A 12,345-nucleotide genomic window follows, 5' to 3' on the forward strand; every position below is an offset into this window, starting at 1 on the left:
GTGTTTCACATTTGTTTGAAGTTATGAAGGAAGCCTTAAGTCACACGTAATCTTTTGAAATAAATATCTTAGAATTATCAAATTAATAAGTGCATTGGGATCTGTCAAGATTAAGGACAATGCTATGCTTCGATTGAAAGAGGTTAGAGGTTAAGCTTGCATCAGTTAAGTTATATTCAAGTATAAGATAACTTCTTATTTGGTATACGCATGTTGAAATGTAAAGAACCTTGGTACTTTTCATTAGATAAGGCCTCAAAAGGGAAAAGAGAATACATGTAAAAAAAAATACACCAAAGAAGTACATTAAAAAAAATCCTAAGTGGACTTGGGAGGAGGATTGGCCTTTGCTACAGTCTAGGCAAGTGCCTCAGGGGCTGTTGCTTGAGCTACACCCTTGCTCTTAGAGTCTTACTTGATGGTAAAGGGGAGAGTGGCCAACACCAATACCTAGCCCTAGGATGCTCCTTTCTCTTTGGAAGACTCCTTGACTGGTTCCTTGATTGACTCCTTATAAGGAACTGTGTCCTTAGCTCTTTCCTTGTCCTTGTCCCCAGCTTTGGCTTGGTCAGCCTCCTTGGAAGGGACAGTAGGGGCGAGAAGGGCAATAGCAAGGGCAATCTGACTGGGCACAGGTGCCTTAGGAGCAACTTCAGCTCGGGAACTGGAAGGGCCCGCCACACGGAGTGCTGGGGGATAGTAGACATTTTTTGCCCTCCTTAGTGTTGATGAAGCATCCACCCCAGCTTGGGTTAGTGCTTCATTCCACACTTGGAGGTAGTATCCCCTGCAAACTCCAGTGACCTGGGCCCTGAGGTTTTCCTCGGTCTCTTGCACCTTAGTATCATAGCCCTTTTGTCAGCCTGGGCTACAATCTCCTCGGCTTTCTCCAATTTCTTCTTTAAAGCATCTATCGGCTCCTTGGCAATGGTCAGCTGGTCTTCACCTTTGCGTAACTATCGGTGCTAATCCTCTGCTTGCCTCTCGGCCCCAACTAAAGTTGCCTCGGCACTCTTCTTGTCCCTATTTTCCTTGGTAAACTTCACGTTGAGGTCTTTAGTCATTTGCTCGGTCAGCGTAAACGCATCAACGGCAGCTACGCCGCCCCTCCTCCTTCTTCATTTGCTTATAGGCATCATCTACCCACTCCTCGCGACATGTGTTGTTTGGATCGCCTTTAAAAAAAAACGAAGTTAGGATAAACTCTCTAAGAGCAAGAATAGCATGAATGCTATGTAAAAGTAAAAAGTCAAAAAAAGAGGGGAAAGAGAAAAGACTTACCATGGCTAAATCCCTTTTCAGGGTTAGAAACAACTCATGTTTCTTAAATGTCCTTAAGTTAGCCATGTCTTGAGGTAGCAGTAGTGGTTGCTCCAAGGTTTTAGCCACATAGCCTGCCTTCCCCTTCTGGGAGTCCCTAATCGATGAATCTAGAGGGAGAGGAGCGTCGTCCAACGCTAAAGGAGGATCCTAGATTTGGACCTTGGGGCGACGATCATGTCCTCTCTCCACAATCCCCCCTCACTTAAGGACCTCGTCTACGCTCCCTTAGCTATTTTGGCCCCTTTTCGGGGCTCGGGCTCCTTGGAGGGGATGATCTCTCCCTCCTTAACCATATCCTTGCCTTTCCTATCCCACTTTGTTTTCTTATATGTAGGTTCAGGCTAGGAAGTGTGGGTAAGAAGGGGAGTGGGAGGTCAGGTCTAGATGGCCACATCGGGGACCGACCCTCCTGCGTGGGACTCGAGGAGTGTGAATAGGCTCGTCTTTGGCTTTCTCTGTAGCACCATTACATCAAGGATGTTGGAAGGTTCTTGGACACTACTAACTTGAGTAGGGGGAAGGTGGCTGAAGTTGGCACCTGAGGGGTCTGAAGGTCAAGGTTGGTCAAAGGCTTTAAATTCTTCCTCGAAATCCGAGACTTCAACTACCTTGACCAATTCTTCAAAAATCAAGTGGAAGGAGGTTGCTTCTTCCTTGGCACTGTGCTGAAAAGGTAGCTCAACTTGGTGGATACCTTCAGGTGTGGGGCTGATCAGAAATTTTGGAACGACAATGTTGATTTGGTGCAGTTGAGGATCTTTTGCTTTAATCACGTACTTTGGGGCTTGGAAGCTCGTGGAGATAGGTTTGTATCCCAGTATGATGTGCGCTGCTCACAATTGTCCGTCGAAATGAACAAAGATCTCGAACTGGAGTATCCTCGTCAAGTCAAGCTTGCTAACAAGATTAAGGTTTGGGGTTGTATAGCACTTATTTGTGAAATTCCCAAAAAAGAAAGCGTCGTTAGAAGGGGAAATCGTCGAACAAAGAAAAATAAACGTACGAATAAAAAAAAAAGTAAGAAACAGTTAGTGAGAAATTGGGCAATATTGGAATAGTGAGCCTAAACCTAAGCACCCCACCTGGTTCCCCATCTCATGTTGGGCAATGATGTCCATCATGCCAGTCCCCCGAGACAATCAAGAAGTCTTGGTCCATACCCTTGTTGGTGTCGGGAAGACACGATATAAGTCTAACTTCAGGAACCCTAGTTTTGAGATAATATCTCTGGCCTTTAAGGTTCTGGCAATTATATATCCAGTTAACATCGTAATGGGTGAGATTTACACCCATCTTCTTGTTAAGGGCGTCTACGATACCTAGTATCTTAAACATATTCGGGGCACATTAGGTCAGGCAGAGACGGTGGGTAATCAAAAAGGCAATCATGGGAATTACTACTTTCCATGCTGATTTCAAAGTATGCCATTCCCCTTGAAGGCAGTGCTAGATCGAAACCCCAGCATAAATGTTGTAACGGGCCTTAAAGTTTTCTATGCCCTCTGGGGTATTTACTAAGTTAGCAAACTTACCCATTTGAAATGTGAGGGAGGAGTATTGGACGACTAAGGTGTAAACTAGTGGCGCGAGGAAGGAAAGGTCCTAGAAATGAAAAGAAAGGCTAAAGGCTACTTACAAAGATATGAAAAGGCACCTCAGACTAATTCTTGAAAGTTGAAGCTTCAAAAAGTGGGACATTCGGACTCTTCAAGTAACTTATATAGGGGTGGGAAAAGTAAGCAGGAGAGTTCCCACTTAAATCCCCACAAAAAACCTCCACCGTATGATCTTCATCATACCATAAAATGTGGGGGACAGAGCGCCGTATGGAGTAAATGCGGGGGAATCCCAGATGCCGAAGCGTCAAGAGCGTGCTCCTTTGCAGGTGAAAAGACACCTACACGTGAAGAAATAGCATGAGCATGAGGGGTACAGTTACTTAAAGTCAAAATTTTACTCTTCTCCGAGGAGAGAAAGAGTAGAATTTCGAGGGGCTATTGTAGGGATGAAGGGCCTAGATAAGGATGTTGGGCCGTGGGCCGCGTTTGAGAACGCCAAATAGCCTAAGGACATATAAGTATTGACGAAGACAAGAAGGTTATTGAGTCCAAGAGGAGGACAAGTCACAGTGAACAAGTGATGTTGTCAGAGGAGCTACCCCTCCTCGAGCAGTAGACTAGCGGCCTGAAGTCTAACCACCCATTAAGCCCTAAGCAATGGGCAACCATGCTTGGAAGGATAAGCTTCAGTGAGAGGTGAGTCACCATAGAGATGAGAAAGACATGGGCATAAAGCTGCTACCACCGCATTGAATGCTTTGCATCTAACCTCTTTGCCGCATTAATGTGGAAGTGATACCTAAACAGTAGTTCCCGACCTTACAGCTACCACAGAAACTTCAAGACGGTGCTGATGGGACAAGTATCAAGAAGATAAGCAATCGGATCTACACATGAAGGGCTGGGATGAAAGAAGAGAATGACATATAAAAGGGAAGAACCCCATAACCAGAGGGGGTATCTGAGACTGAAGAAGGAAAAAGTATTGTGTAATTAAGGATTTGAACATTTGTATAAGTCGAAGATATATATATATATATATATATAAAAGAACAAACCTTTCCTCAAACCTGACCGAGGAGCATTTTTCTTTGTCCAAACTGTTTATCTCGTTTATTCTGATAGGGGTGTGCAAAATATCCGCTTAACCTGTCAACCCGCTTGACTCGCACCCAACCCGCCCATCCCGTGCGGGTCATTAAGTTAGGCAGTTTGGGTTGGGGGTTAGACCCCCAAAATTGCGGATTGGATTGGGTTATGGATTAAAAAATTGCCAACCCGTTACAACCCAACCTGCCCATATAATTATACTTACATAAAAAAAATATATTAGTTCGGATTGTTAAGTATTTAAAGTTAATCAATTCACCTAATAAATTTTTACAACTAATCAATAATCAATTCCCTAAACAGAACTAGCCTTCAAAATTTCCTTAAACAAAATCTAAAAAGTCAACATTGAAACCCTAAACACCTCTACCTACCACCCATCTCATTTACTTCAGCCGTATGTACAGTATACACTTTGTGACTCTAGGTCTCACTTTTTCTTCTCACCTTTCACTTTTGGCTTTCACCTTCAGCCACTGTCTTTCCCTTCCTCTTTCTTCTTTAACCTTTTTGTAGCCTATTTCTTATCATTTCAATTCTTCACCAATAATCACAAAGGTACGTAATTGCGTTATTGTCTTCTATTGTTTAAATATTTTTTGTCTTTTTTATTTCGGTTTATGTCATTTGATCTGTTTATATATTATAAAATGTGATATAATGTTACAAGTAAAGCTATTCTAGCAAGCAGGTTCATTGTATATTCAAGTAGTTCATTGTATATTTGTTGACACCTCATTTTGCAACCCGCATTTAATCTCACTTACCCGCATTTAATCTCACTTAGAAGGTAGAAAGGTAATTTCACCTTGGAAATATGCATCTTGGTTCTGGTCATTAAATCCTTAATCTCATTTCACAAAAATGATCTTGATTTTGTAACGATCAAATCGATTGGTCATAAATCCTAATTGGACCATTAGATTGAAAGTTATCATCAAATCAAGTTTTAATGGCCAAGATGCACTGTCACAAATTGAATCCCACTATATGTGATTATGAACAATTGGTAATTATAATCAATTTGAAATTAATGATGTGTCATAATTTGATTGGTTAGGACTACATTTTATGGTAAGGTTACACATACCTAATTAATTAGATAGTTAAACATTAATTATTCAATGAATAATTTGTGCAATTATCCTTTAATTAGAGTAAATTTGGAATCAATTAAGTCTAAAATGAGAGTGATTGGATCCATTTAATGTTAATTGGGAGCTAATTTGGGACCTATTAATGCTAATTGTGCTGAAATCATTTTCTAACAAATGACCTCTACTCACCATTTCATTGATATCTCTCAGAATATTTTGAATCTATGAATGAGATTAATTTTCCTAGAAACTAGACATCCGGGGCTTCAATTTGAGCACAAGAACGAGACAATTCCGATCATATTTGAGTCAGATATGATTTTTTCGAAGTTGGCTTTACAGGCTGTTACAACAGCTACAGGAAACCGAATTTTGGTTTGCTCCTCACTCCCACCAATCTCTCCATTTAATGCACTAGATTTTCCCAAATGCTAAAATGAGGTCTAGGTTCATGATTTTTTGTCAACCCTCATTAAATGGCATTCCATTCATATTTCCTCAACCACTACTATATAAACCCCTCCTCTCCTCCATTCCAAAGACACAAACAAAAACCCTTTCTCTTCTCCTCTCCTGAGTTCTAGTGAAGTAGAGTAGTCTTGTCATATCTTGGTCTTCCGGAGACTCAAGGTATTGAGTGAGACTAACTCTTCTTTTCCTCCACCCTTAGGACCTCTACCAAGAGTCTCCTCCTCCACCGTATAGATATTGCATAAAGGTATAATCCGTTTCCCTAACTTGTTTTTGTGTTGCCATGATGAGAATTTCGGATTAAAGCATTATAGTAATTATTTAAATTATCTTGAATATGTTTGAATATTTTTAAATGTTCTTTTGTGTTCTTCACATGTTCTTGGTTGTTCATCACCTGTTCATGCATAAAAACTAGTTTTGATCTTAAATCCACATCAAAAATATGAAAAACATGTTTATTTCATAATTCTTTCAAATCCTTGAATCTAGGATATCACCATACACACACATTCACTAGAATTTATTTTTCAATCCAAATGCAATGCTTAATAAATTGAATTCGGGTTCATCACATGCACACACATTAAATTCAACATGCAAAATGTTTGATATATTGGATGATATGATATGAATGTTAGCCACCATAGTCTAGAAGACCGGTTTCACCGAGTAATGTGGGTGCCTAACACCTTCCCACCTTGTAACATAGCCTCTGAGCTTAGATTAAGGGTTAGTAGATCCAATATTTATCCATGTAATTTTTCAATTTCTAGATTGTAACTAGAAAACAAAGTCATGTACTTTATTTTAGATTATACCTAGAACCAAAGCCATGTAATTTCCTATGATCAATGTAAATTCAATTTCAAATTAATAAAATGGGGAATTTTCAATTTTGGTTTTCTTATTTATCCCAATAATTAAATAAGTGGCAATTCCATTGTAAAACCCTTAATCTAAAGGGGAAAATATAACTAGTCAAACCTCCACTTTGAGAGGCAATAATACGACTCCACCCATTTACATGGGTTTGGCCCGACATCATATAAAACGGGCCAAGGGCGCGGTCTCTCACAATATTCAAGTTAAATATGTTATATATTACATAAGAATATAGTTCATCTAATTCTTTGTCTTTATCTAATTTTTTTTTTTTTTAATCCTTGATGTGACTTTGAAAATTTTAAAATTTTGAGTTTGTTGATTTAATTTTCCTAAGTTGTAAGGCAAAGCCTATTGTTTTTAATTTTCTAAGTTGTAAGGCATAGCCTACTTTTACTAGAGATGATATATCTCTTTTTCATTGACCCTGTGTTTATATTAGAATTAAGATTATTCAATGAAATCTACCTTTAGTTTTTTTTTTGTGCATTAGTTATATTTTAAGAATATTCAATAAAAAATTTTAGTTTGTGATTATTATTTTTTTAATGTTGTTAATGCCAACCTGCCCAACCCGCCTAACCTGCCGAGTTGAAACCACCAATATTTGTAACCAATCTAGGATTTAAGCTTTGGTGGGTTGGTAGCGGATTGGAATTTTTCCAACCTGCTAGTGGCGGATTTGATAGAAATATTGACGTTTACCCGCCCAATCCGACCCGCACACACCCCTATATTCTGATATTAACTAACTCATCACCTAACTCATTGAACGTTCATTATCAAGCTCACTCTCTAACAAATTCATTGTTTTGGGCTCTTTAGGCTATTGTTCATTCCCTTTAGGCTATTGTTCATTCCATTTGGGCTGTGGAGCGAATCATGTCTTTACAATTATCATTATTGTTTCTTTTTTGCTTTTGCTGATTGATACCATGAAATTATATATATAATTAATCAACGTAAGGTTCAGGTGCCAAGTTTAGTAGCGTGAGCTTATAACCAAGTGGGGCATTAAGGTGCCAAGAACTTTGTAACTGAATTGGCATCTTCCTATTCATTAAGTACTTGAGAGTTTAAGAAAAAAAATGTCTACTAGTTTAGTATTGACGTTAGCAAGCCTCATCATCCTTGGGTAATGGAACGAACACTGATTAAAAAATAAAAAATCATAGGGTCTAGTTCATCTATCTAAATCAATACTGGCCGATATATGCAACCCAATTTGGTTATATCCGCATATATGTAAGGCTATTTACTAGGTTTTTAGCTCGAACTTGGGAGCAATGATTGGGCGGCCTCAAAATTCTCACTTCCAATTATAACCTTTTCCATTTCCCCTCACTGCTTGGGGTGGATTCTCAAAAAAAAATCCGTTTCCATTATTACCATGAGATCAAAAATTCAGGAAATGATGTGTGTGATAAACTACCACCAAGATACAATATAAAGTTAATCTAACGCCACGAATCCGAATATGAGATTGAGCATTAGAAAATTCTCCAACTTTTTATCCCAAAAAAGAATATATTCTTAACTTAAACAATAGAGATTTTGTGACCGATGCCCCTTGATCTTCTACTTATTCTTTTTGTTTTATTTTTTTGGCATTGGTCATATGTTAATTTATTTCTTGTTAGTTTAAAAGTGAATAAGCTTATATGTATATTATAATTTAATAGTGTTACAAGAGAGGATGATGAATTTAAACTTTAAACATTATTGTCAGAAATACAATTAGATATTAGTTGAGCTAAAAGCTACTCAAATGGATATTCTAGCATACAATCCATCAGTTATAATTATCCTTCCTTTTGTTTAAGAGTTGAAAATTTAAATAAACAAGGGTTCACGGCATAAATTAATAATCCATTTTTAGGATATTTTATTTGAAAAATAAAATAAAAGACTCCCAAAAAAATTAATCATTTTTTCATCTTTTCATAAAAGATTTCCTTAAATATTTTATTAATGGAAGCTCTAAAAGCATAGTTTTTTTTTTTTTTTTGTGGAAAATAAAGCATAGGTTAGTAGAATCCAATAAACAAAAACACTAGAATTTTGGGTTTTTTTTTTTTCAAGAGAAATAGAAGTTTTAATTGGGTCTAAGGCAATGGCAGAGCCGTAAAATTTTTTCCCAGTGGCCAAGCTAAATAAAAAATAAAAAATAAATTATTTAGTAACTATTCACAACCTAAACAATTACACAATGTATAAAATTTGTGTTTTGAACTAATTTAAAAGAATTAAAGAGTTAAAAGTCTAAATTCTAAAATTCGTGGGAGGCAATAACTATATTTTTTTTTTATAATTTGTACTTTTTTATTATTTGAACACTATATGGAGCCTGCGTTTGTTTCGGGTGAAAACGCTTTCAGGAAATTATTTTACACCCTTTTGTGTGTTTGGTAGTTATAGAAAATTCGATCAAACGAAAATTCAAATACACATTGACTGGAAAATAACCGTTCTCACCCGTAAAACCATTTCCATTCTTATTTTACTTTCAACGAATTTTCAGAAAATACACACTTGAAGAGAGAGAGTGAGAGAGAGCTCAAGCACACTCCACCTGAAGATCCCAAGCACATACTCACTGGTCAGATCGCAATCCTTGTTCAAACTCATCCTCACTGGTGGTGCCTAGAACCACCCCTCAACACACGGCCCCGTCGTCGCATGCAAGCCACTTTGCCGACCCATCCCTCGTTCGAACCAACTTATACCTTCAAATCAAGTTTTACGGATTGAAACCAGACACAAGAGAGAGAGAGAGAGAGAGAGAGAGAGAGAGAGAGAGCTCTTGAAGGGAAAGTGAAACTGAAGAGAGAGAGAGCTTGAACCTGGGAGAACCTCATCGCCATCGCTGGCTCATAGTCGTCGCCTAAAGCTCATTGTCACTGCCAAACACAGATCGAAGCCTTGTCATCTCGTTCTCGTCGCCGATGAAGCTCGTCGTCAATGCCAAACACAGATCAGAGCCTTAACCCCATTTCAACCTCTTGATCTACCACTCTCTTTCCCTCAGTCTCTCACTCTTTCTTCCTCCCCCTCTCTATTTAACCAAGTTTGAAAGTTTAATGGTTTAATTTTGATTTTTGTTTCTTTTTTAAGTTTATATATTGAAATTTTCTATTATAAAATATGTTTGGAAGCTGAGAAAATGTGAGAAACTAGTAGAAAAATAGCATTTTCAGAATGCAACCAAACACATGAAAACATTTTCTAAAACAATTTTTATAATGCAGCCAAACACTTGAAAATATTTTCTGATGGGACTGACGAGACTAACCTCTGGACGAAATAAAGCAACACCATCGTCCAAATACAAAGCGGTTTAGACGAGGATAAGCAGAACATTAATAAGAGAATTCAATGCCTCAGCTAAGTATAAACTAGATCTCAGACCGTTGGAGCCTCATCAAGACTTGCATTAACAAGCCCTAAAACATTACAAGGAGAGCATTAAAACCACAATCAAGGCCCCAATGGCTAGAAGCCCTAAAGACTATATATACACACTCACAAGGAACACAAAAGGAAGATAATTTCACCAACGAGAAATACTTTGACATTTTTCTTTTACTCTTAAGAGATTGCCATATACTAACTTAGGCATCGGAGGCATTATGGCAGGTGCCATACCTATGTCAATCTCAGGAAAGCTTTGGTCCGTTTTGTAGGGGCAGCAACGAGGTCTCGGCATCATCTAGATGGATATAATTCATCAGTTTAGCGCCGTCTGTGGGGAACGACATTTTCGTACTAAGGTTCGAGAATATAGTTGCAACCATTCTCTACAATCCAGATGGAGTCTAACCAAGACCCTACGACACTGGCCCTGCAAATCCAAGCACTTACAACTAGCATGGAAGAACTCACTAGAGAAAACCAGGAGATGAGGAAGCGACTCCAGCAGGAAGCTGACCGATCTAGAGATAATTAGGAAGACGAGGGGGACAGCCAGAGACAAAGTTATCAAAGGCCCGCCATTCCAAATGAACCGAGCTCGAAACTTCTTCAGGAAATGAGGAAGGAAATGGATGAATTAAGGAATGCTATCAAAGAAAAATAGATCGAAGCGTGGATAGGATGGTCAGGACTATAGATTCTCCCCTCACGATAGTAGTTCTTGAGTGCCCAGTACCATCGAAATTTCGCCTGCCTCAACTTGAACAGTTCGATGGGCTTAAGGATCCCTTGGACCATCTCAACATTTTCAAGACGAAGCTAGGTCTCCAACAACCCCCCGACGAGATAATGTGCTGCTTTTTCCCTACTACCTTCAAATAGGCAGCGAGGGAGTGGTTCATGAAGCTAACTGCCTCGTCCATCGACAACTTTGAACAGTTAAGCAGTTCCTTCCTGTGCCACTTTGTAGGGGGCAACACCCAAGAAGGCCAGCAGACCATTTACTCACCATCAAGCAGGGAGAGAAAGAGACCCTGAGGTCAAACGTGAAGCAATTTACCCGTGAGACTTTGGAAGTAGACGAAGTTGATGACAAAGTGCAGTTGACAACCTTTAAAGCTGCATTAAAGTCTAGAGAATTCGTGGTTTCACTCGTGAAGAATCCCCCTAAGACGATGAAAGAAATGCTCCTGAAGGCGCAGAAGTACATAAACACTGAAGATGCTCTAGCCACGATAAAAGACGTGGAAAAAACGAGTGACAAGGGGACAAAGGAAGACGATCGCAGGGGACGAAAAAGAGAGACTAGATCGTCAGTCCAGAGACAGGAGTAAAAGAAAGGATGAAAAAACTCCTCGAACGATAAAATTCACTCCATTAATTATGTTTGTTGATAAAATTCTAGCACAGATTAAGGATGAGCACTACCTCAAATGGCCAAGGCCATTACATTCGTCACCCTACGTGCGCGACAAAAAGAAGTACTGCCGATTCCATAAGGATCACGGTCACTACACTGAGGATTGCAGAGACCTAAAGGAGTAGATAGAGGAACTTATACGAAAATAGAAGCTGCAGAAGTTTGTGAAAAAGAGGGAATCTAGTAGATTCAGGGACAATAGCAAAAGCCAACGCGAATCTACGCTCAGGGATGAGGATCACACATCCCAACGACCGCCAAATGTGATAGGGGAGATAAAGACGATCACAGGAGGACCGATCATAGGCGGTTCATTCAGATCTCTTAAGAAAGCATGTCAAAGGCAAGTGAACAACGTCCACCGAATACCCCCGTTTAAGTAGAAACGAATGGATTAGGACATGTTTTTCTCATAAGAAGATACTAGAGGAGTGAAGCAGCCTCATGAAGACCCCCTGGTTATAATGCTCACGATAGATGATTTAACACCAAGAGAATCCTCCTAGACAATGGCAGCTTTGCAGATTTCATCTACCTCTTCGCGTTTCAGCAGCTGAAGCTAAATCCAGAAGGGCTGCGCCTATTTAACTCCCCCTTCGTCAGTTTCAGTGGAGACAGGGTATATCCTAAAGGCATAGTGACACTGACGGTCACAATGGGGACTCACCCGAGGTAACTGACTCACCTGTTGGACTTCCTGGTGGTTGACTACCCTTCTTCTTACAATGTGATCATAGGAAGGCCCACACTCAACCGTTGGAGAGCGGCCACGTCCACCTACTGCTTGAAGGTAAAGTTCCCAATAGAAAACGGTGTCAGAGAAGTGAAAGGGGATCAAATACTAGCCAAGGAATGCTATCAAGTCGTGTTAGCTGCGAAAGAGAACCACACATGGATGATCGAGGAGGAGCAAGAAGATAAAGTGGAAGCCCTAGAGATAGTGGAGCTGGTTGAAGGAGATGTAGCCAAGACGACCAGAATAGGGACGACGTTGAGCTCTGAGACGAGGACGAGGCTCCTAAAGCTCCTTAAAGAGAACCTGGATATCTTCGCATGGAGTCACGAGGAC

Source organism: Castanea sativa, chromosome 1 (assembly GCF_040712315.1).
Source record: "Castanea sativa cultivar Marrone di Chiusa Pesio chromosome 1, ASM4071231v1".
Taxonomy (NCBI): Eukaryota; Viridiplantae; Streptophyta; class Magnoliopsida; order Fagales; family Fagaceae; genus Castanea; species Castanea sativa.